The following is a 27,054-nucleotide window of genomic DNA, read 5'->3' on the forward strand; positions in this document are numbered from 1 at the left end:
GATCACAGGATGGTAAAGGAAGGACTTGTTGAATAGATGAACTCTCCTCCATGGAGGACAAGAAAAAAGGTGTGTCCTCAAAGAATGTAACATCAGCAGACATATAATACCTTTTGGTTGAGGGAGAATAACATTTATACCCTTTCTGAAGGCGAGAATATCCCAAAAAGACACACTTAATAGCCTTTGCAGAAAGTTTATCAAGACCTGGAGAGACATTATGAACAAAACAAGTACATCCAAACACACGTGGAGAAACACGATACAAAGGATCATTTGGAAAAATTATCGAGTGAGGAATTTTATTTTCAATAGAAGAAGAAGGCATCCTATTGATTAGAAAACAAGCAGTGAGGACTGCATCTCCCCAATGATGAATAGGAACATTGGTATTCAACATGAGAGAGCGTGCAGTTTCGATAAGGTGTCTATTCTTTCTTTCGACTATGCCATTTTGTTGTGGAGTATGAGGACATGTTGACTGATGTAAAATTCCTTGGGAAGATAAAAATGAGGAAAACGCAGCAGAAAAATATTCCTTAGCATTATCACTTCTGAGAATTTTAATTGTCTTCCCAAATTGGTTCTTAATTTCATTAAAGAAGGACACAAATATGGATAAAAGTTCCGATCTTTCTTTCATTAGATAAACCCAAGTACATCGAGAGAATTCATCAATGAACGTTACAAAATAGTTAAAACCAAAAGAAGTGACACGACTTGGTCCCCAAACATCAGAATGAACAGTAGAAAAAGCAAAATTACATCGTGTCTCAGACTTTTTAGGGAAGGAAGATCTAACATGCTTTCCTAACTGACACGATTCACAATCTAAGGCTTGAATGTGTTTGAGACTCGGAACCATCATCTTCAACTTAGACAAATTTGGGTGACCTAAACGATCATGCAAAAGTTTTGGGGATGAAGTTGCAAAACAAGATACTGAGGAGCTTGGTTTTAGGAAATAAAGTCCCCGTGACTCATGTCCTTCTCCAATCAGACGACCCGTACCATGTTCCTGTATAGCAAAGGAATTAGCAGTAAAGGTTACAAAACAATTTAAGGAACGAGTCAATTGACTCAAAGAGATTAAATTATAAGGACAATGAGGAATGTACAAAACAAAGTTTAAATTTAGTGAAGGTGATAAAGAAACTTTGCCAATTCCTTGAGATGCCACTTTGGATCCACTTGCAACAGTAATAAAATGAGGACTTTTGGGAGAGGAAATGGAGGAAAATGAGGAAATGTTACCAGAGACATGATCTGAGGCACCTGAGTCAAGAATCCATGGACTAAGACCTTCCACAGATTGAGAGATGCATGCAGTTGACATTGAAGAGGATGGGTCAGGATTGTTGGATTTCTCAGATTTGTACCTCAAGAATTCTTGGTACTCTTCATCAGAAATTCTAGATTCTGAATGATCAGACTTGGACACATGAGCAGCTTTATCGGGAAAACCATGTAAGGAATAACACTTGTCTTGGGTATGGCCCATTCTATTACAATATGAGCATTGAGGATGCCCACTTCGACCACCACGTCCTCCACGGTTGCTCCGACCTCCTCCTCTTCCTCGTGGTGCTACCATTGCTGATGTTTCAAAAACATCAGTTGAACTTTCATCTTTGACCAATGTAGGTACACGAAGAAGTCTAGTAACTAAGTTGCCCATCGAAGGGATTTGATCACCGGCTAAAACTTGATCACGCACATGATCAAAAGTCGAGTGTAGGCTCCTCAGAATTAAGACCATGTAAAACTTATCAAGTTTTTTGTTGATATCTTCTAATGAATCAGCCACAAAAAAACTCTTCAATTCTTCTACTGCAGCCCTAGCCTTTCCGATATGAGAAACCATATCATGATTGATTTGTTTTAGTGAGGCTACTCTTTGAGTTGCATCAAAGAGGCGTTGAATGTCGTTAGCAAAAATATCTTGTGCCCTTTTCCAAAAAGAGAAGCATGTCTTGTAAGGTCTCAAAATGTCTAAGACCCCTTGCTCAACTGATTGCCATAAAACAGCACACAACTGAAAATCCAATTTCTGCCACTTAGGTTTCTCTTCCTCTGAAATATTAGAGACCTCTTTTTCAAGATGATCATGATAACCTTGACCAAGAAACCACAACTCCACCGAAGCTGACCAAGAGGAGTAATTTTTCCAGTTTAGTTTCGTAGAGGTAATAATAGGAGTAGCTGATAGAGAGGGAGACATTCCACCCGTAGAAGCCATTAAAAAAACTTAACTTTTGAGAAGAAACCTTAGGTTCAAGATATGGTCACCAAAACAGAGAACCAAGAGCAGATATAAGACCAGGAGGCTCCGGCGAGACGAACGACGGTGGCGCGGCGCGATTCCGGCGCCGGGAAGGCGGCGCGTGGTGTACACGCGCTTGAAGGTCGCCGGAGAGAAGCGGAGCGTGGCGACGCGTGCGGAGGTTTCTGGGGACGTGACTTGCGGGGATGGGTTGCGCTCCTCGAGGCGCACCTAACCCTGACTTCGCCGGAGTAAACACGCCGGCGGCGACGGCGACGACGGCGGACGGCGCGGCGGACGGCGGCGGACAGTGGCGGAAGACGGCGGACGATGATAGTCACTGTGACAAACAGTGAAGATGAACCAGACTCATGTTCTGGCTCTTGATACCATCTTGAAGAGATTTCAGATAAATGAAACAGTGAAAAAAAACTACACTGTTACTGTTTTACTACTGTTTATATAAGAAGATAGTAAGCAGAATACAAAGAGTCAAGGCCCAGTCCTAACCCTAACCCTAAAGAAAGGATCCCATACATGATAAATAAAATATTACATCTCAACAATAGCAATCATCAACCACAGTAAGAAAATATATATGACCATGTATAGAAGGGACAAAAATAGGACCCCATATATTAGTATGTATCATGTCAAAGCAATTTAAAGAGGATGTAGTGCTATGTTGGAAAGGAAGTTTATGCTGTTTAGAATAATGGCAGATTTCACAACTATCCTTACAAGAATCATTCACATAAGGAAAAACTTTACATATTTGTTTCATAACACTGTCACATGGATGTCCTAATCTGTGGTGCCAAACATTTACACTGTTTTTAGAACAATTGAAAGCTATATTCAGAGGCAGATAATCCTCAGAGATGGAGGGGCAGTTATCAAGGTAGTATAAACCCTTTAGCAAGCTAGCACGCCCAATCGTCTTGTATGAAGTATTGTGTTGAATCTGACAATGCTCATTAGAAAATATTAGTCTGCAGTTTAGGTCCTTGATAAGGGACTGTACAAAAATCAAATTAAAGGAAAAATTTGGAATGTAGAGAACATTGTAGATTATGAAATCATAAGTAAAATATTTTGTTCCAGCATATTTAGCAATGACTGTAGAGTTTTTAGGAAGTCTTACAGTTACAGGTTTAATTTTATAAAATGTTGAAAACTTATTTAGATCATGTGTTACATGATCAGTAGCTCCTGTATCAAAGATCCAGAGTTTACCTTGCCGATCCTTGTGAGTGGAGATATTATTGCTAGACCTTTGAATATGGCTGACAACATGATTGGATTCACCTTTGTCTTCCAAAAGCCTTAGCAGTTTCTGTATTTGTTTAGTACTCAAGGAAGTACTTGTGTCAACTTCTTTGGTGGAAGTCTGATTAATGGAGTCTTGTGCATCACCATTAACTGTTAGGTTGCATGTCTATTGTGTGTTGCTACTTTTATCATTGTAGTAACTTCTTTCTTGATCTCCTCTCTGTTTATACCATGGGGGATAACCATGCTTTGAATAACATTCTTCAGCAGTGTGGTTCATCTTATGGCAGTATGTGCATTGTTTCCCTTGATTGGGGTTTCTTCCTCTTCCCCTTCCTTGACCACGAAAGTTGTTTCCTCTGCCTTGACCTTTCCAAGAACCCTGTTCTTCAACTTTGTAGTTGGTTTTCTCAACAGTATTAAGAAGAACCTTATTTTCAACACTTAAAGATCCAGAACTGTTATATTTCCTTTCTTGTTGTATTATTAAAGAAAATACTTTGTTTATACCAGGCAAGGGATCCATTAACAAGACTTGAGTCTTGACATTATTGTAACAATCATTTAGGCCCTTTAAAAAACAAATAGAGTGTTCAACATCTCTTTGTTTCAAGAAAACCTTAGTAAGATCATACTCACAAGGATTTCCACATGTGCAAGTTGGTAAGGGACGCAAGAAGTCCAGCTCCTCCCACAATTTCTTTAATTCCTTTAATTCTGTAAAATACTGGGTTATGGTCCTTTCTCCTTGCTTGATGGAGTGAATCTCCTGGAAAAGATCAGAAATTTGAAAATAGCCCCCTTAAGAAAACCTTTCTTTTAGTTCTTTCCAGAGTTCCTTAGTAGAATCAATGTATAGGACACTCTCAACAATATCAGGAGAAAGAACCCTCATAATCCATGACAAAATCATTACATTACATCTTTTCCATATTTCGTATATGGGATCATTAGGAAGGGGAGTCTTGATGCTCCCATTGACAAACTTCAACTTATTTTTGATCAGCAGAGCACGCTGCATATTCCTGCTCCATGAGAGGTAATTAGAATCATTCAAATTAGTGGAAACTAATGCCAAACCTGAATTTTCTCCAAGGTGTAGGTAATAAGGGCTGGTGGGTATGAGAGCTTGATCAAGATCAGTGTTGTGCGTTCCATGGTTGGTGCTCTCAGTCTTGACCACGTCTTTATTGTCCATCTTCAAGAAAGATGCCAAGAAACCTCGAGCCTAGTGTGGATCAGAGTGCAACAGAGGCAGAGCAGGTTAAAAACCTGCTCTGATACCATATTGAACTCGCTGGACAGGGTTTCCCATTATCTCCATGGGACGTGAGCAAGGAGCAGAGAAGAGAAGAGAAGGTGGGATGCAGAGATGGTAGAGAAACAAGGAAGAGAAAGCATAGCAACGTAAGTAAGAAAAACTAAACTTTTATTCTTCTGTAAAATTTCTGATACAATGGAGAAAATGAAAACCTATCTTTAAATAGGTTTAGGGGAAACAGAAAACAACCCTAATAACTGATTTGGATCAGTTATTAGTAACTAACCCTAAAACAGAAAACCTAAGGGGTTCAATACTATTGTTAACTATTTAGACCACATTTCAATATCTGAACTTCTAGTTGGCTAGGGGTGTGAATTCCTGTTGGCAGTGAATTAGTCTTCTTTATTGATAGAATTTTGGAAGAAAATGTAAACTTTGACCAAATAGGATAATTAGCTAAGTAAACAAATCCCAGAGTCTCTAATCTCTATTTCACCCTTCTTCCATCTACTTATCTCTACTTTTTCTCAGCAATCTAGTTCCTAATATGGTTCCGTGTATTTTCTAGGGATGGCTTATATTGACTCTTACTCTTCTCACTTTCAAAGACACTGATTTCATATTCTCTACTTTTAGTTTACAAGGAAAAGCTACCTGGAGTGCCATGGTCCTGATCTTTGAGTTTTGGTTCGAAAAAGCAAGAAACAGGCTGAGCAATATCACCGATTATATAAAGTATGGTATATAAATTCTATACCAACACATTTTCCTTTCTTAGTATCGAGTTCTTGTTTTGCATATACTTATGGTCTTGATGATTATTATACATATGCTTTTCTGTCTCTCTCTGTTTGCTTTTGGTATTCTATGCTGGATCATCTATGAATTGTGCGCTATATTTGATAATATGATCAAAATTTGTAGGAACCAATTCCTATGACTCAACTTGTCAGGGAAGTTGGTGCGGTAATGCAGGAATTTACTTTGTCTGTGTAATTATTTCCTAGTAAGCTGTAGTCTTACCTTTGAAATTTACCTTGTCAACTCAGTATACAAGTTTATTTTATGCATATATATAAATCAATTACAATTTGATATCTTAAATGTGAGTGATTTATGGCTCTGATTTTTTGTTTTTTTCTTCCTTCACCCCTTGGCAGCATTTCTTAGCTATGGATTTTCGCACTAACTTTCAGACGAGTATTTTTCAATAAACTCTAATTTTCAAAATTCTCAATTCCAGTTTTGTGGGGCATTACTTGTTGTAATTAAATGTGGAAGAAACTGATATGCCAAAATCTCAATTTTCATTAACTTCTGGAAGCTAGAAGCATAATTATAAATGATAAGTCTTTGGAAAAGGGAAGCTTGGAATAAGTCCAAGTGCAAAGTACATAAACACAGAAATAATAAATGGCTTTTCTGAACAGAGTTGTGATGCATATGATATTTTAAGTGATACGTAAATGGTATTCTGCATTTATTGAGAAAAAGGTCATTTATAGGTTGCAATACATAAGCCGAAGAACTTTTGATTAAAATTTTATACATCGTATTGAGGAAGCTTTTTCGGTGTGGAATATCAGATGATAATTACTCATGTCTGAAAGAAAGTTTGTATCAACTAATATTAGAGCGAGGGTGTGGTAAAGAGATTATGTTAGAGTCTTATAAGATGTTTTGAGACTAAGTGACTTGTTTCACAATAGGAAGCTAGACTTTGCTTGGAAGACTTGAGTATCAGAAAGGCAATGAGGAAGTTGCACTTCATGTGTTTGAAGGAATAGATATTGCTACCGTTGTTCCCAAGATTAAAGTTTCTATATCTAGAAGATTTGAGCCTAATAAACGCAGTTCTCAAAGTGATGCTCAGCCTCCTATGTCAATGCATGTTGTTACTTTAATTCTTGAAGCTATCTTTCTCAAGGCCAAATCGTTGTAGGCTCTAGGAAGGTTTCAAGGTGTTTCTTTCATCCTTTTAGTTCTCATTTAACCATATCCATGCATACTAACCTAATGATCTTGCACTGTCTCTGGTTTCGGAACATTCGAATCCTTTCAACAATAAATATATCAATATCAGTTAGTTTAAAGTCTATGGTTTTTCTTATTTGCAGATGTTGCTCGGTCATGCAAGACAATTTTAGACACTGTTGAATCAACTTTACCAGAAAGTTGGCCTGAAAATTTAGTTTCGGAATGTAAACTGCAAGAGACAGTGACAAATGTTGTGGAACTGCTTCCAGAGTTGTGGAAGCTTACAGGTTCTCCTCAAGATGTGATCTCATCGTTTAGGAGGGCTCTGTTTATCATTGAAATCTTGGCATTAAAGCCACTGCAAGAATACAAAAGAATACAAAAGGTTATTTATACGTAAGTGTAAAGTACATAAATTGATTCTTCTGGTAACGATTAAGAGTCTATAAATAATTTATTCAACTCATCAAAATAGTGCATAAAGGACATTCTGTTAAAACATACAGAAAGTTGTATAACATCTCCTAAAAAGAATTGATGCCAGCTTAAAGAGGGAGCTATACTACTGGCATGCCTATTATGTGGGTTTCTCCTATTATGTCTATAGTTTATCTGCATGTGCCTATTATGTGAGTTGCTCCTATTATGTCCATAGTTTAACTGAAGGTGATGGTAAATTGTAAAACAAAACTTGACACATTTTTAACATACCTCTGTGCTACTCACCCTTTTCACTCTAATTCTAGAGAACCTCTTTCACCCTTTTGTGATTGAACTACTGATTATTTTTACAGTTACAAAAAATTAATTAGGTTTAGTTATTGGCTCCACATTCAAAGGCTATTTGTCTCAGGTACTATTGATACTATTTTTACAGTTACAAAAATTAGGTTTAGCCACTTCTTTTCAGGTTTACTATCAATCTAGGTTTTCTGCTAAAATTGTTATTTATCCATTTATTTTCAGGTTTACTATCAATCTGAGCACTTTTAAGACAAAAACAAAGACTATGTTGTTCCTGAACATCAAGAGATGCTAAGTTCTTCCAAATTTTCATGAAGGATGACACTGAATATGCTGAGAATAATGGTATGTTTTTCATAGAATGGTATGTTTTTCATAGAGACATCTGCAAAGACAACAAATAATATAAATAACTGTGGCCGATTAAGATCTAAAAGTTCAGGTGTTCATTTGAAAATAGTAAAATGTCGAGCAATCATGAGAATGTGTATTCTTTCACTGCTCTGGTTGTGATATTGGTGTTTAAGTCTTTTTTATCTGAATATCAACATTGATATCCCCTTTATAGATATTGCTTATTTATGTTAATCCACTATTCTTCTTTGACCTAAGTAGTTAAACTAGGATTGATAACCTTGGAGAATGTCTTTTTAGATTTGAGTGCATATTATATGACTTTAATGCTTGTTTGGTTTTTGCAAATAGGAAACTGATATAATTTTCACCTTTTTCAATATTTTAGCATCTTCTAGACTATTATTATAATAATAATAATAATTTTTTAGTATTTTAGCATTTTCTAGACTATTATTATAATTATTATTAGGGGCAAAATAGAGAACTAATAGAACTTGATTTCATGCTGGTGGTTAGAGTTATAGAGTTAGTATAATAATAATTAAAAAATATATTTTGGAATTTTAAAAAATTTAAAAAATATTTCAAATATTTTTTGACAATTTTTAATTGTTAAAATATGATATATTTTGTGGTGATTTTTAACCGTAAAAAATATGATATATTTTGTGATAATATATTTTATGGTAATTTTTAACCGTCAAAATATGATATATTTTGTAGTAATTTTTAATTGTCAAAATATGATAAAATATAATCAAATTAGACTACATTTTGTTGTAATTTTTTAATCATTATTGTTTTTTTACAATAATATTAGTAGTTAGAATATTTTTATCACAAACTATTTTTGATATGTGTAATTATGACGGTGAACTGTAAAGAAAAAATTTTTTCAAACCATTTTTAACGGCTCAATCTTATAATTTTAACCTTGATAAATAATCACATCTTTTATAGTAGTGTGACTAGGGTGACCAAGGGGCTGAGGCATAGTCCCAAGGGGGCTTCTCCCTGCATCCCAAAGCATTTCTCCTGTACCCCAAAAGTTTTTTTATTTCCAATTTTGCCCAAGTTAAAAGTTAAATCAAGAAAGAGAGAAAACGGTACAAAAATTCTTACCTGCACTGCACCCCCTGCACCCCTGCACAACCAGCGAATCTCTGCACCCCAAAAGATTCTTTGATTCTTTGACCTAAAAAACACATTTAAAAGAGGTTCTCTTTTATCCGCTTCCTCTCCCTCCTTCTTTGCCTTCATTTCTTCATTTGTGGAGAAGATCATCGAGCAGCAGCATCAGCAAGCACCAACCTGAGTTCGTGACGACACTGAGAGCCATCCTTCCTGCAGTTAATCCACACACGTCTTCTTCCAGTTAAGTTTTCTCAAATTTGTAATGTTTTTTTCGTGTTTACAGTGATTTATGAACCTATATCCATGTATATATATTGTGTTATGAAACGGAATACCAAAGCCGTTTCATCTTTTTCAGAAACGGATTACAAAAGTCGTTTCTGGCATTTTATGTGAAATGGAATACAGAAGCCGTTTCATGTTTTTCCGAAACGGATTACAGATGCCGTTTCGTGTATTGTTTATGTGAAACGGATTACAGAATCTGTTTCATGTTTTTTTCTAAACGGATTCTGAAAGCCGTTTTGTATTTAGTGTATTTTTTATATGAAACGAATTACATAATCCGTTTCTACACTTTCAGAAACGGAATTTCTTTTTGTAAATTTCTATTGTTATTTCTTTTTATTTTATATATTTTTTTTTCTTGTCCTCCTTCATCGTTCCCTTCAACCCAATCACCGCTATTCTTTCTCTGTCTTAAACGACAATGACACCGCATATCCAGAACCCTTACTAGCTGAAGCGTAGTTGACGTCGACGCCACCATCTTCCCTCCGTAAGTAACCAATGAGGTTTCTCCCCAAATCTCCACTGACTTTATAGACATTTGCACTTATTTTTTATTATAAATATATTTAATTAGCATTTATATTATAAAGATTTTTTATATGTTTTATGAGTATTTTCTTATTTTGTAATAATTATATAGGATTTGACAAATATCAACACTAATAATATATATAAATCAAATTTGAACTCAATAAAAGATATTACATAGATATATTTGAATACCATTGTTTGAACAAAATTAGGCTTAGCATATTATAACATTTTTAATACGCACATTCAATGCTAAGACTTGTCAATTTATAATATAAAACTATCCTCATATATGCAGTGTTTTTTTCTTATGTATTTAACCTAAGTCTTGGCACATTACCCTTTTCGAAGTACAACTTGGCATGAACCGCAAATACCAAGTAAAAAGAGTATATTTTACGTTGACAATTGATGCAATGTCGTTCGTTCAACGGTTGGAGTGTAAACCTAAGTATGTTATTATTCGACAAAACGTTAATTAGAATATTTTTAAATAAATTTTTGAAAAATAAATTTAATTATAAAAATAAATTAAACTAAATGATAATTAAACTTTAAATTAGATAAAAAACAAAAACGAAATGGCTAGGACACAAGGAAATTTATATTGGATTGTAATGTTTCAAACTTTGAATTATAGATATGGCTACGACACGAGGAAATTTATCTAGACGTGATTCACATGATGCACTCGAGAGTTTCACACAGGGTGCTGCACGGAAGAGACCCACAGCTTCAGCTCGTAGAAGGGGTCAGCACGAGGCTAATGTTGTTCAGGATGATGTTGTTGAGCATGAGGTTTTTGATGTTCCTCAGGACGAGGAGTAGGGGATTGATAACGATGGTGCAGGATTTCCAGGTGGTCCATCTGATACATCTTTATTGACTCGTACTAGGATCATGTTGCCCGCATGATATGGGATGGTCAGGTAAGTAAGAAGTTTTTATAAATGTTTAATTTTATTGTTGTTATGTATTTTTGTTCTTTTTTGTTTCTTTTATGTTAGGATCGAGTTGTGAAAATAGTCTCCCATATTAAAAAAGTGAAGAAATTAGGACGTCCTCACCCTTCTGTTCTCCCATTTGTGGTAGCTTCTGGATTATCGCCTCTTTGCGATATTTTATATGAATATACCGATCTTGGGTTAGTATTGGGTTTCGTGGAGAGATGGCATCCCGAGACTAATACTTTTCATCTACCCATTGGGGAGATGACTATCACTTTAGATGACGTTTGGTCGCTCCTCCATCTTCCCATCACTGGAAATTTTTGCTCCACTAAAAATCTTGAATATGAAGATTCAGTTGAGATTTTGATGACACTTCTTGGTGTTGATCGGGCCATGGCTTGTGAGGAGCTGAATCAAAGTCGAGGTGCACAGGTCAGACTTAGCTGGTTAAGAGAGTTGTATGATAGCTGTTGTGATAACGAGCTATGGGAGTTTGCTGCACGTGCATATCTTCTTTACTCTTTCCAACTCTAGAGCAAGGAGTTCTAAGGCACATCTAGAAATATTTCCCACTAATCTTCTATAACTCAATGCCTTGTAAGAGTCACTGATCAAATTTATACTTCTTTCAAAAGACGCCTTAATTTCGTTATGTTGCAAGATAATAATGTTGTGAATTCCATCCCAACACGAACAAAGGTCTCCCATACTACTTCCAAGAACTTTCTTCAGACTCCAGTGAGCAGACTCAACCTTAGTACAATTTATACAAGGAAATCATATAAACCATTAATAAAAAAATTTAATCAATAGCAAAATGCAAACATACCTGTTTGATGTTGTATTCCCTAAATGCATAACTTTGTTCGTCCATGCCTTCACAAAGAATTTCTTGTAAGGAATGATCCACGAGTCATTAACATATTCAAAGAATACAGGCCATGACTGGCAAACAAGCTCAAGACGATTAACACAATCGTTAAACTTTAATTCATTTTTATAGTCCATGACATTCTCCCAGGCTTGCAGTACAACATCCCATGTATCAACAGAATTCACTAACATTTTGCACTTTGCCTGCACATTATTTTGAATATGGAAACGACATAGAAGATGATAACATTCAGGGAACACAATGCCAATAGCATTCATTAGAGCCAGATCCCTGTCAGTTACAATGACTTGTGGACTACCCTCAGACGTCATAAATAGACCTCTTAGCCTTTCAAGAGCCCAAATGAAATTATTTTGCTTTTCACTAGATAAAAATGCAAACGCGGCTGAGAAAATTAATCCTGTTGAGGTCACACCAACAATCTCAAGCAATGGCAACCGATATTTGTTGGTTTTGTAAGTAATATCCATTAAGAACACAATATTGAATGAATTTAACAACTTCACAACATCAGGATGGGTCTAGAACAGATCGCTAACCACATCAGATTCATCAAGACATCTACTAAAATGGATGTAGTGATCACGTTCCAACATCAACATTAATTGTTGTAACTCAGTCCTTGAACCTCTTATTGAACGTTTGTACCTATATCTTGCATTATACACTTGCTTCAGAGTTGTAACATTACACTCATCTTTTTCTTTGAGAGTGAGAAGTATATTTGCAGGTTTTACTTGACTTTTAGTCATATCAACAAACAATGACTGTTCAGTAGACTTCAACCTACCCGCACAGGGGTGACCAACTAGAGTAGATGAGACATCGTGATTATGGTAACCACATTTTACGTTCAACACCCATCCCTCCCCTTCAGAGATGGGTCTCCCTCTCAATCTAAAGGGACAATCACATTTTCTTGTCCTAGATAAAGTCGGTTCTGCATCACATTTGTATTTCTATATTTTCCACCTCTTTCACAACCTAATAATACATGGGTCTTTCTTCCTGGTTGTCCATTATATTTATCTGATCTTAGAATAATAACAACAAATCCAAGATTATAAGCAACCCCTCTAACCCACTTAATTAAATCTTCACGTGTTGGAAAGATATCATCAGTTGTAAAATTAAATGTATAATCTTGTTTGCAGATATCATGAACAAAATCAGAAAAGTCTAACATGAGACTACAATTTAGTTGAGAATCCACTTGAGAATCCAAGAAACTCAAATAACTAAAATGATGATCTTCCATAATGAGCTATAATAAAAAAATAAAATATTTTAATACGTCAAACAACCCCATCAAGGGCAACTACATAATAACAGATAAGAATATTTAAAAACAATGCAATTAAAAAACAATGCAACACGTATCAGAGAAAAGAATGCAACACGGCACCTCAATCGAGTGTCTCACCTATTACACAACACACATTACATATGCAAAGTAAAGTTCTCGTACATATCCAAAGTTCTCAGACAAACACGAAGTGAGACAAAAATTTTGCCAAAGTTTAATCAATTTCAAAACTGTTCCAGTCAATTCACATTCAAAAACTCACATTGAAAACTGATTGCATGGTGGTGATATTCAAAACTGATTGCATGATTCACATTCAAAAATTCACCTCACTCAAGCACACAATATACACTCACTCACAAACTCACACACACCACTACACTCACTCACCAACACACTCTTCCACCGTTTTCACCTGCTTTCACCTATAAATTAATTAAGGGTATAATAGTAAATTTTGGGAGTACTAAAGAACCCTTGGAGGTGTAGGGAGAAGCGCCCTAGTCCCAACGGGGTCAAGACATATCGGGCCAGGCACACAAGGCACAAGGCCTACGAAATATAAAACTAAAAGTAATAAAAAGATATATTAAAATGTAAAACAATAATAAAAATTATTAAATATAGTGTAAAATATTTGTTAATTATTGAAATTCGACTTTTTATAAATTAAACTATATAAAATTATATATAATCCAATAAATATTAAAGATATTATAGTAATTAAATGTAATTTTAATATTAAAATAAATAATAAGAAATAAAATAAAACTACAAATAATAAAATATATATTAAAATAAAAAAAATAAAAAAATCACTTATAATTTAAATTTTAAATAATAAATTAAATTTTAAACAATAATAAATTAAATTATAAAGTATAATTTACAACATATATTTAAAAATAGTTTAAAGATAAAAACATATTTAATCTATTAAATAATTATTACAAGAATACAATTATTTGAAACATGGTCTTTGAATTTAATAACTAAAATATAAATATAAATGTATTTTTTTATCACATGCCATTTACTAGTACGTGAATATTGATAATTAATTCATATTTATAAATAAATTTATTTAATATAAAATGTAACACCCCATTTAATTAATAACGTAATTAAATGAAGCGTCACACTAGGATAATATCGTAGCCCAGTCACGGAGATTAAAAGTAACTCCATACAAATATCGAAAACGAGTAACAGAGTCAAACTGAGCTAGGTACAAATATTCTATAGTAATCAATTTGGGAATTTAAAGGGCAGAGATACTACATGGGCCGTGGCCCTAAAAGAAAATCTACAAAACCGGATCCAGCCCAAGCGGGCTACGCAGCGGAGTCATCATTTCCCTGTTGACCGCGAGAACCTCTCGCCTCTGCTCACATCAATAAATTGATGATCATCGCAAAAGAGAAGAATCACATACAAGACAATCAAACAAGCAAAGGGTAAGCTAGAGCCAAAAAGATTTTATCATGCAATCAGATATGCCTTCACAGTCCAATATACATATATCATCCAAGCATGTTATGACCTTCCAATCAATACACTAAGACTCGACTCGACTCATCCAGATACATATAACCTGGTCGGATTCAGCGGATGCTCGCACTTGTGGTGGATACCTCTGCTCACCCCCGAGCTACTCACCCCCGAGCTATGTGTTACAAGTGTTACAATGAATCAATTCCCTCACACACAAGGTTAGCCCTTAATGAGTTTCAGGCCTCCTACTACTCTCACCACAAGAATCAGTCCGCTCTAAGTGAGACTAACTGACTCCTTAGAGTGTCAGGATGCAATCCTTACCTTGAATCCTTACCAAGTTATATAGATGGGGCACCACCATGGACACCCACTAATAGGGGTCATGGAATTACGTCCCGACCACTGAAGCACGACCCTGAAATCCCACCTAGAGATTTCCAAGGAATGACGCACTGACACGGACCAAGCATACGAGACCAATCCAGAAAGGTTTATCACCCATATACATATACATCACATACCAGCTCTTTATAATTCACCTCTTTCATTTCTTTCCCAGTGGTTCCATACCCTTTCATTACTCTCAAACCATAATTGTGGAATTTCATCTCATGACAATACATTGCCACTTTAACACCAACCATCTCATTTGTTTCACATGCCGAGATCATGAAATCATATCAATCCAATTTATAACCACAACTTATCTCATGCATTTCATTTCGCAGGTCTCATACATTATATAGGGTACATCATAAATCCAACATTTCATTTAGCCAAGTGAAGGAAACAACACAACTCGCAATAGATCTTGCTCAAGTTAGGAGTCCTCGCTTAGGCGAGAGGAGTGCCCTCGCTTAGGCGGTGGACCCTTGCTTAGGCGAGATCGTGATAGGGGCATGGGGAGGCTTTCGCATGGCTCGCTTAGGCGAGCCCTCCTCACCTGAGCACGACAACCCCTCGCCCAAAGGTGAGGTTCCTCGCCTGGGCTAAAACAGGAGCAACAAGCCCAAAGCTCTCACGTGTCCTCGCGTAGGCGAGCGTCTCTCGCTTGAGCGAGATAATGTCTCGCTCAAAACAAGGGCTTCTGCCTGAGCGAGAGCTCAAGTGTAGCTCTGATCTGTTCCTGCAAGTGTCGCCTAGGCGAGACAGGCTCACTTGGACGAGTGTGTCAAACCTCGCCACTGTTTCTCCCTACCACATTCATATTTCATACCCAAACAAAAATGCTAACCAACTCATACATCCACAACAACATACAACTAAACCAATCATGAAACAAATGCAAAACAACCGTAATCACACCAACAAACAGGAAGGTTCTAACTTCCCTTACCTGGAAAGGGTTTAGCAGGGGACCTCGACACCATAAGAGTGAGCACAGCAGCTCCGAAACAGTTTAGGGAACTGGAAAAATAGTGGAACAAAACATAAGATGAGTTCCCTACAGAACCCTAACTGGGAAAATATGAAAACATAACTAGGGAGGGATGGTACGAGACGAAGGGTAACTTACGTTGAGTAGGAAAGAGCTCGAGCGAACTTGACAATGGTGAGGAAACAAATCCTAGCAGAGGGGTTGACGGCTGCAGCTCAAGGTTCTCTGAAAATGTGTAGAAAGTGTGAGTTAGGGCAGACTTAGGAGTAGATTTTATTCTTTGGGTTAGCCTTTAGGCCCAACAGTTTTTAAGGCAGCCTTTAAAATATTAGGCTAGAAAACTGGCCTTACAATAAATATGCTATATTACTTTTGTAAAAGAATTAATGAATAGATGTAAAAGAGAATGGCAGTCAATTTTCTTTTTAAACTAACTTCGTTTAAAATTTCGATCTTTATATAAGAGAACGGGATAACATTTACATATGCAAGATTTACTAAATTTTTTACTGATTAAAATTAAATTCACAATTAGATACACAGATTACATTTTATGTTAAACAAAAGTAAAATCTAATAAATTTGATGAGAGGTAATGTAATAGAAGAATTATAAATTTTTTCCTCATTTTCAAACATTTTCTTTATTATCGATTAAAACTACTTGTTTCAATAGCTTTTTGGTTTTTAACATCTACTTTTAGTAAATTGTTTATAGTAAATTAAATCGATAACAACTATATTAACTAAGTTTTAGATAGAAATGGAGTGTAGAAATAAAAGAGAAAACGAAAAAATATATAGACCTATCCTTTTGGACACATGAAAAAAAAAATGTAAAACTCAAAAATTTCATAAAATTGATTTATTGCTTGTTATTTTGTTTTTATTATAACCAATAAATCTATTTTTGTTTTTATTTATCAAGTGGTTGAGAGGCTGTTGGAGGTTCCAATTTTCACACTTTTGCTTGATTCAATGTTGATAAGGTAACAAAAATGTGTGATGTCAATGATGTCCCGGTGTAGTTTTTGCTGACACTGAATTAGGAGTTGTTGGTTTTTCAGTTTTTAAGCTTGCTGATTGCTCTGGTTTTAATGTTACTAGGGTAGTTACTAACTTACCAGTGATGAAGTTGACAGTTCTTGATGCTATTAGGCCTGAAAGGTACCTATTCCATTTTCATCCACCAAGCAACAACCTTCACTTGATGGAGAGCTGTTGATGTTGCAGCGGAGGGCTTGGCCAGGAGCAATTTTGTGCACATATCGGCATTCTGGCCAGATATGATCGACACCAACACAAGGGACAAAAGCTGATAAGCTTTTTCCTGCCTTTTCTTTTTAATGACAGTAATAGGTTGTTATTAGTAGTTAGTGTAGTTTTAAGTAGCATAATAAATAGCTTTACATAAAAATAAAAAGGATAAACTTTGATTTTATGGCCCATTTAAATAAGCTTAAGGCCCAATTTCCTGCCCTAATATTTTAAGGGCCGCGTTTAGTCTAATGGGCCTAAAGGCGGGCCCAAAGAGAAAAACTAGACCCTAATATGTTCTAACGTTTCCATTTTCCCCCACTTTCAAAAAAACAGTCTCTTCTTGTCTCCTTGAGCACTGCTAGGGTTTGATTCCTCACCATTGTCAAGTTCGCTCAAGCTCTTTCTTGCTCAACGTAAGTTATCCTTCATCTCGTACCATCCCTTCCTTAGGATATTTTCGTGTTTTCCCAACTAGGGTTCTGTAGGGAGCTCATTTTAAGGTCTCTCCGTTGTTTTTCCAGCTCCCTAAACCGTTCTTGGAGTTGTTGTGCTCACTATTGTGGTGTCGAAGTCCTTTACTAGCCCTTTCCATGTAAGGAAAGTTAGGGTTCCGTTAAAGCTTTGATTTTTTTCATGATTTCTTTGATGATATTACGTGATTCATGGATTGTTTATTGCTTTGAGCTTTTAAAATGTTGTATTGTGTTGTTTGGGATGTGTTATTGGACTGTTGCATGAGAGAACAGTTGTAAGACCCATGAAATTAATTAATTAATTTATAAATGCGAGTAGAAAGAGCCTTTATGACATTAATTATTGTTTGATGTAACGTGGAAAAGTACTAGCTTAAGTGGTTGAGAGTACTTTGATTGTGTGAGAGGACTTGGGTTTGATTACGTGTTATTGTTTTATTATTAATTTTAATATTATGTATGAGCATGGAATTGGTAATGTAAACTTATATTGGTTGGAATGTATCATTAAATGTGAATTGGCATAGTGGTTGTGCTTTGACATTATGAGTGGAGGGTCACAAGTTCAAACCTTGGTAGACAAAAATTAACCTTTATTTTTGCTAAATTTAGCTTGGAATGAATGTGGAAAGGTAGAGAGAACCTAGCAGAATGGGGTAGCCCTATAGAATTGGGAGAAGGCTTGAGGATGAGCGTTCGAACTTCTCAATTTTTGACTAAAAACTCCAGGTTAGGGGAGCTGTCTCTTTTGCGTGTGTAACATGCATGAATTGTATAGCGGACTACACGGGTAAGGTGGCACATACACGGGTAAGGTGACACTTGTGCTTAACTTATCTTGTTTGTTCTGTGCAGGAACATCTTTGATTATGATTTTCTTACTTAGCTTTAATTTTTATAATCTCGTGTTTTGTCTTAAATTTTTATGTAACCCTGTTTTATATGTTCATCAATCAATAGATGTTGTTTCCGATGTATACGTAGTTTCGTGTTCTGTCTGGATTTGTGAGTATTCTGAATATGTTTAGTTTGTGTGTTATTCCGTGTTCTTCATATATGATTATGTAGTTTCAATGTCTTTGGAGTTCTATATTTGCTAATATACCGTAGTAAGTATTCTGAATACTTCATTCTTTAGTATTTTTCTACTGGTGTTAAAATCTTTTGAAGCTAAATTTGAGTCTTTGTGGCTGTTTGAACCATTGTTGATATGGAAATCAATTCTCTGACCATTGGTTGTGTTAACCAAACCATGTTTGTTTCATTGAATTGATATATCTGGCTATGTTCAGATTACTCATGTGAAAACATTATTTGGTTTAGTTGAATGCATAGGTTGCGCCAACACTTTTATTTCAGTTTTCCAGTGCTGACTTTGTTATGCTATTTTGAAAACAAATTCCTATACTTGTTTTGTATGCCTTTGATGAGTCATTTGCAGTCTTTGAAAAACTTTTTTACAGTGTTGATTTTTGTGCTTTGGCCATGTGATTTGAATTAAAACCAATACCGTGTTTTCATTCCAGTATTGGTGTGAGGTCTTGTGATAGAAACAACTCTGGTTTAACAGTTCGATTTTGATAATAGTTTCACGATTGCAACTGTTTCAAATCACCGAGCTATTTTTTGAAAGCATTTCAGCTTGCTAAGTTGAATACCTTGGCTGAATTTTATGCCTAAAAATGAATCTTGCTTAGTCTTTGTTTAACAGATTTGGTTGTTGTACTGTGTTTCTATCTTCTTCCAGTGTGTTGTCCATTTTGATTAAGTGATCTTTTTAAGGCTTGGCCGAAAAGCTGGTTGAAAATTGTGATGCATATCTTAAATGCAGTAGTATGACCTAGTTCTGTTTTGCTTTGTAGTTTTTGTGTTAACAGAACCTTGTTTGAAACTGATTCATACTGAGTGGATTTTGGTTTACTCACATTCTACTGCATATTGTTGAGTTTTTTTTCACCGGCCGAGAGCCTTATCTAACCTTGTGTGTTCTTTCAAAAATATTTTAGTTAAATTATTTTAAATCCGTCATATGCATTTGCTAGTTGAATTTGAAGTGGCATTTTAAAGTTGTTGTGAGTTGTTGCTGTTTAGAGGACTTTTGAGAGTTGGAAAAGAAATGAAAAAAAAAAGTGAAAAGACATGATGAGAAAATCTGAAAAGAGAAGTTGAAAGCATTGTTTGAACCATTATAGAGTGAAAAGAAAATGTGTAGTGCAGTTCACAACATCTTAACATTTCAGTTACAATTGCATATGCTCAAAATTCAACTTCTTTCCGTCTCTTAGTTTGATTTTGGTTTTCTTAATCATAAACTAGACCATTTCATTTGGTTCATTTTGATTGCCTCCTTGTTGCTTTGCGTTATTTTCTTGCTGTCATTCTTGATTTTTCTATAGAGTATATCCATTAACTCTATCATTTGTTGTTGTCCTTATTTCTAATTTGAGCCTTTTCTTGCTTTTCTGTTATTCTATTCTCTCTTGTGGAAGAATAATTTTGGCTTCCCTTGTTCCTATTTGATTACTTGGAAAACTCACATTTGAGGCATTACTAGGTGTCAATTTTCATATTGAAGGAACTTTGGAGCTGCTGTTAGGAGAAACATCTTCGGTGAAACACAAATAGAGCTGGACTCTGAGAGCAAGAAATGGGGTGGAAAGTGTAAGACCCGAGAAATTTAGATAATTAAATAAATAATTATTTAATAAACGTGGGTAGTGAGAATCTTTATAGCATTTAATGCTTGGACTTGTCACTTGAAAAAGTATTAGCTTAAGTGGTTGGAAGTACTTGATTGTGTTTTATTGTTTTGCTTGTATGCTTCAGACTAGAGTAGTAAGATAAAATCATAAATAAGTATGAGTTATCAAGAAACATGATTTGGCTTGATGGTTGTGCATGTACTTGGTTGTTGAGAGGTTATGGGTTCAAATCTTGGTTAAAGTAAAATCATAATATTATTTTTTGATGCCTTGGGAACGAATTGAGGAGATCAAGAGCGGGAGATGGGTTCCACAATCTGGACAGAAGTTTGATTGTGGTTTTGTAATTGTTTTTTTTGTTTTAAATTTAGAATTATTATTTTTTAAGTGCATTTGGACCTAAGGGTTTTTTTTTTTTCATACCTGCATTATAGTTTTAATTAAATTTGGTTAAAACAGTACTGGTGTGAAATCGAAAAAGAAAGTTGATTGTATGTGACGCAGTGGGTTTGTGGGTGGTGTGGTGTCAGTGTTCGAATCTAGATTATGTACAATAACATAGAGTTTTCGTACACCAAGTTTTGTTTAGACATAGGTATCAAAGTAATTTTTTTATTGATATAATATGTTAACCGAAAGCTAAAGAGTATATTATATTTACTTATATATTTGGAACAATGCAGCATCATATATATAAAGGATTCTTCGTGTTATAAAATATGTTGATATATTTTTTATCTTGCGGGTAATAATCGTAGGAGTGCAACTTTTAGTTTGACTTGATTTTATGAATGTCTTGGAATTTTTTTCCGTTTTGGAGTAATAGGATTCTTCCTATTTTGGTGTTATATGAGAGATATTTTATATGATGTTTTATTGGTATTAACTTGTGGTTCCAAAACAAAAACATAAGTTTATATTGTTTGGTAGAATACGTGAATTGGTGCGCACAGGAAATGTAATTTTAGGATGATATTAACTTTTATATATCTTTACAATATATTATAATTAATATATATGGTATACATTGCTTCTTATATAAATATATAAATGGGAATCATTTCTCTAAGCAGTGGTTAGATGCTTTATAAATATTTTTATTTATTTTTATTAGGATAAAAGTTTGTTTGATTGAATTAATAAAATATGCAGTTATAAAAGTTAAAGTATCTGGAATAAGATTTTAGAAATGTTAAGGAGTATATATGGTTTTTTTAAAATATGAAGTAATTGTGATAACATTAAATTTTTTATTATGAGACATTTGGAACAGTGGAGTTATGGTACTGTGTATTGCATATAAAAGTTCAAGGAGAGGGTCTTTGAAGGACTTGAAAATATTAAATAGCTGCACAATATGTAAAAATAAATGGATGGAGTGTATGTACTGAACAGAGTAGTATATTATATAAATGTGGAAAGTGTTGTGATATAATCGTGTATATTGACTATTTCATATATTAATTATTAGTTGCGATTACTTGAATTTTAATTTTTTTTACGTAAAGGAGATTATGATATGTGCAATGGTTATATCTAGTTTCTATAGATAAAAGTATTAACTTTGAAATGTGAAAATTGTGAAGCATGGCTTGTTGGTTGTGGATTGCGTGGTAAGGAATCCATGATATATATATATATATATATATGATTGTGTGGGACTATGATTCAGTCATGTGAATGTGACTGGAAATCATACTTGATGTTATGGCTTGTGTGTTGAGTGCTTGAGGTTCTTTAGAACCCGCTAAAAATGTCAAAAACTAGTAGCATTGGCGCTACTGGTATGGCGCTTGGCGACGCGGGATGAGCCGCTAGGCAATATGGGCCAAAATAGTGGTAGTGGCAACTAGAATTACGTGGCGCTTGGCGATGGGGCTGGTTCCACCAAGCGAAAAAGATCTGGCACAGGCTCTATAAAGCGCATGGCGCATGGCGGCATGAGGTGTTCGCTAGGTGGTCTGGAACCAATTTCTGCCTAGTAACGCGAGTGATGCGCCAAGCGGTTTCAGGTGCAGAGTTGGACTGCGAGGAGGATTCTACATGGCTTTGGATGGAGGTCTTGATGCGATGCTTTGTTGGGGGCCTAGTTACGAGTGCAACTTGTATTGGGGTAACACGTGGCCACTCGAGGTTGTAGCTTGGTGGTTTTGGAAGTCTAGTGGAGTGTGCGAGATCGTGGCTCGTACGGATGGGTTCCGGAAGATTGCCCTCCTTGGTGTTATCTGAAGAGTTTGGTAGTCTTGGGACAAATACGAACTACGGTTCGTATTGGGGAACTCCACTTGGTGTTGTGGATTGTGGCTATGACAAATTTATTCCCGCATATGGACTATTAGGTGGTGGCCTGTAGTTAGAGGGGCGAGTAGACACTCGTGGCAGCAAGGATCGATCAAGTAATCACCAAAGGGTGTAGGCCTGAGATTGGAGCGTATCAGAAGTGTTAGGGTTTTTAATTGTTATTATAATGTACCTTGTGATGTATATTTTATTTTGAGCTCACCCTTTCTATGTGTGTTTGGCGATAATCATGTAAATGTTGATGTAGGTGGACATGTGGATACTTAGGGCCAGAGTGGGGCCAGCATGGGAATTTTTTTACATGGGATTATTGTCATGGATTATTTTTGTAATCGGCTACTATGAATAGTTTTATATTTGTAAGCGTTGAACGCCTTTATGAATTTTTTTAACTTTTGGCGCGTATAAACTAAAGTTTTAATTTTTTTCGCGGCAAGGGAAAGTACTTCAATAATAAATGCAGTTTACTAATATTCTTGGTTATTTTAATTTTAAATAAGTAATTTTCGGCTAGGACGTTACAAAAGGGGTGCAAAAACTTAAGAGAAAATGTTGTTTTTAATTCATTTTGCTTTGATGAGAAAATGCATTAAGCAATCCCTTCCTCAGCCTATTTGTAATAGTTTTATCATGTAGTATGGAAGAGTGAAGGGGTTCAAAGTGCCACTTACTCTTTTGTCTTTTACTTGTTTTGGTGTGTATGCTGATATTTCTATCTTAAGTCTCTAAGATATCTAAGTGCAAAGTTTCATTAGATAGTTAAACTTTGTAGTTTTAATCTTGATCTATTGACATTTATCATGTTCTTATTTCATATTTAGATTTAGTTTGTTGTTTTAGGTTTACTAACATGTTCACTAACAAGACTTTTGTTTTTAATTTTTACTGACTTTCTGCAATTTTCTAACTAAACTAGCAATTCACTTTCTTTTGTTTTGGTTTTAACTTTGATCTTGCTAGTACTACAGGTTGGGTAGCTTGACTAACAACAATGCTATCAAATTTTTTAAGACCATCTCTTTAAAATTTCATTGTGGTTCTATTTTAGCTTTCATTGCAATTTTAGTTTTATTAACAACTTTACTTGCTGTTTCAAGTTTGCCTAATAGTATAGGTTAGGTAGATTTCATTTTGGCAGGAAATTTCCTTTTAAGTTTTGTTTTAGCTAGAGGAAGTTAGTTTACATGCTTGATTTTGATTCTTGTCATAGATTTAGTAGCCAATTTTTTATTTTACTCATATGTTATTATTTTAAAGTTATAGAGATTAAGTACATATGATTAAGTGAATTATGATATTTGAGATGTTTCTTTTATTCGCTATACCATTTTAAACTTCCTTAGGCATTTGTTTTACCGTTTCTCATGTGAGGTAATACAATTTTAAGTTTACGATATTTCTCGTAGGCTATCATAGGGTTGAGTGGTGAAAATCCTTGTTAAATGGTGATTTGAGAGAATTTGTCTTTTTCAAATAGATACCTTGCATTTTACATGCCGTAGAAGTAGATAGAATATAGTGTAGAGCTAGCTTCCACGATTATAGATGTATGGATTCTTGTTGCATTTAGTTAATTTTTCTAGAGTATACATTTCTATTTTTCTTCCCTGTTTCCTGTAATTAGAATTGTTCTTTGATATTTTCAGTTTCTTAGATAATTTGTTTAGATTCATTTTATTATTTCAACATTAGAGTAATGTTGATTTCTTCAACATTTTGCAGTAGTTTTCATTGAGTAGGTTTAGGTAGTGATATTTTGTTTTGTTTGTTATTTTTTCTTATTCTTGGTTTTGGTGGTTTCATTTTGCTAGATAAAAGTTGTTAGGATAATTCATAGGAGTTCGATTATTGGTTTAATTAGAGTAATTGTTTTTACTTAGTTTTAGTGGCATAAAGTAGGTCTATATAGTGAAATTTTGTTTTAAGGTTTAGTTTGATTATGTAAGTTGATTTTTAGGGTATTTGTGTCTTTTAAAACTTGTCTAGGCAGTTTTGTTTTACTTCTTACTAACTCTTCACAGATTTTCATGATGATTGGTATGTTAATTTTAGCTTTTGGCTGCTAGAGTGTCATTAGATTTTGAATTTGAATGGATGATTTTTAGTAGTTTTTTGCATTTTAGTTCAATTGACATAAGTAGTTTTTGCATGAAAGAGAAGTAGAATTTGAGTTTTGACAAAGATTAACCATTGAGAGCTTTAAAGCCTTAATTATTGATTGTGCGGTTGCATTCATATAGAGTTGCATTTTAGAATTTGCATTGATTCTTTTTGGTGTTGCTTGATCTTGGATGACATTCTAAATATGATCTAGGCCTTGTTTGTTCCAGCCACTTAGCCAAATTTGACTCACCCTGATAAATTGCCATTGTACATGAGTATTTGATCCTAAATTGTCTGTTTTCTTAATTCTACCCAAAAACCAGACCACAATTACAAACCGAGATGAAGTCCTAGTGATTTGATTTAGAGTGTGTTCTGGATTGACTAATACTGATTAGAATCTTTTCAAATTTATGAAATTGTGATTTTGCATGTTTTTGTTAAGAGATAAACACAAGCCTAAATGACGTTGAGTTGTTTTGTGCAAACACTGGTCTTGGTAGGTCAAATATGATTTTTGCTGCTGATCTTGATTGTTTCCTACTTGGTTTTGATTGATTGAAGATATTTTAACTTGCTAAAATTTTTGAAACATGATATTGGATGTTTGATGCCCATTTGTAGTTTTGAGCTAGGATTGATGCAGTTGAATTATGCAGAATTGTGTTTAGGTAGTGAGTTGTGAGTTTGTTAGGATGTGCTTTCATTTCTATTTTGGCCACGATTCAGAAAAAGGTAAGAGTGGGGATGTGTTAAGTTCATATTTTTTGAGGTTTTTACTAGTTAATAGGATCGTGTTTAGGAATTCTTTTAGTTAGTTAGCCTATATTAGAGTTGGGAGTATCTAGGTTATCATTTGTTTTAGTAGTTTAATATTGCATTTATAAGATTATGAGTATAATCTTGGTTAGCTAATGTAGGTAATCTAAATTTAATAGGTGTATAAGTCTACTTTAGTTAGTTTTCCCCCATAGAAATTATATGAGTACAAACTCATGCCCTCAACACATTTGCAATCTCTTTGGATTGACATTTAGGTAGTTCCCTATATTTCATTAGGGGGAAACTACGATTATTGACTGAATCCTTATGCAACTAAAGGGTTTATCAAGAGGCACCGTTGTCGGGGTGATGACAATGTTTGGATGTTTATGTGTTAGTTGATTTGCATAAGTTTCAGTGAAATCTAAGTTTTGCATAAAGGTGTATGGAAATCGGGTTTAAGACTACACCTATACTTTCTTGTACCAATTAGAAGTTGTGTCAGTAGTTTTGTTTATATTTTCTTTTAGTATTGCATTGCTAATATTTCTAGCTTAGCTTGATATTTCAAATTTGCATAATTCTAGGAGTAGTGAGAGGTTGATTTTGATAGCTTTGACTAGAGTTGACTTTTGCCATTTTAACTTCAAATGATGTTTTAGTTGAGAGAAGTCCAAATGTTCATTGATTCACTTTTGTGCCAAGTTGTTTTGACCTATAGATGTAAAAGAAGTTACTTCGATTAGCAAACAGTGGAATTGAGTAAAGGTAGAGAATTAAACATGTATGTTATTTTTTAGGTTGTTGTGTTTTTTTGGTGTAGTTCACTTTTCTTCATTTGATATTTGTTTCTTCACCTTAACTAATATTTTACTCTTGCCACATGTTTTAATTTAAGATTTCGCTGCTTTAAATTGTGAGTTTTGGTTTTATTGTATAGTTTCATTAGACAATTAAACTTTGTAGTTTTAATTTTTATTTGTTGACATTTATCATGTTCTCATTTCAAATTTAGATTTAGTTTATTGTTTTAGGTTTTCAACATGTTTACTAACAAGTCTTCTTTTAACTTTTTGCTGAATTTCTGCAAATTTTCTAACTAAACTAGAAATTCACTTTCATTTTTTTTGGTTGTAACTTTAATCTTGCAGGTGCTACAGGTTGGGTAGCATGACTAACAACAGTGCAGTCAAATGTTTGAAGACCATATCCTTAAAGTTGCATTGTGGTTCTATTTTAGCATTCATTGTAATTTTAGTTTTATTAACAACTTTAATTGTTGTTTCAAGTTTGCATAATTGTATAGGTTAGGTAGATTTCGTTTTTGATAGCAAATTTCCTTTTAAATTCTATTTTAGCTAGGTTGAAGTTAGTTTACATGCTTGATTTTGATTCTTGTCATAGTTTTAGTTGCCAATTTTTTGTTTTATAGATTAAGTAGATATGATTTCATTTACTATTTTAGATTAGAATATGGATTCATTTCTACTTTCTTAGTGTCCTATTTCTGTTTTGCTATTATAAGTCTTTTTCTAGGTCCACATAGTCATATTTTGCATCCTTAGTTCTTTTGAATATATAAGTGCAACTTTAGG

At 34.6% G+C, this 27,054-nt stretch overlaps 1 long non-coding RNA gene across 13 annotated transcripts; it reads left to right on the forward strand.

Moving 5' to 3' along the window:
• The first annotated feature begins 4,097 nt into the window (after positions 1-4,097).
• Positions 4,098-26,933, forward strand: LOC114194718 (uncharacterized). 13 transcript variants are annotated; one of them, XR_014984158.1, is made up of 8 exons: positions 4,118-4,942; positions 5,436-5,534; positions 6,509-6,760; positions 6,917-7,172; positions 7,571-7,629; positions 7,743-7,865; positions 10,474-10,762; positions 18,204-20,478. It is a non-coding gene; the product is annotated as an uncharacterized LOC114194718 (long non-coding RNA). The 13 variants fall into 13 exon arrangements; XR_014984151.1 differs by having other exon boundaries at positions 4,098-4,198; positions 4,632-4,942; positions 6,917-7,865; XR_014984152.1 differs by having other exon boundaries at positions 4,116-4,942; positions 6,917-7,629.
• Positions 26,934-27,054: the final 121 nt, after the last annotated feature.

The sequence above is a fragment of the Vigna unguiculata genome, chromosome 8, assembly GCF_037176805.1.
Source record: "Vigna unguiculata cultivar grain cowpea cultivar isolate G323 ecotype 2 chromosome 8, ASM3717680v1, whole genome shotgun sequence".
In the NCBI taxonomy this organism is placed as follows: Eukaryota; Viridiplantae; Streptophyta; class Magnoliopsida; order Fabales; family Fabaceae; genus Vigna; species Vigna unguiculata.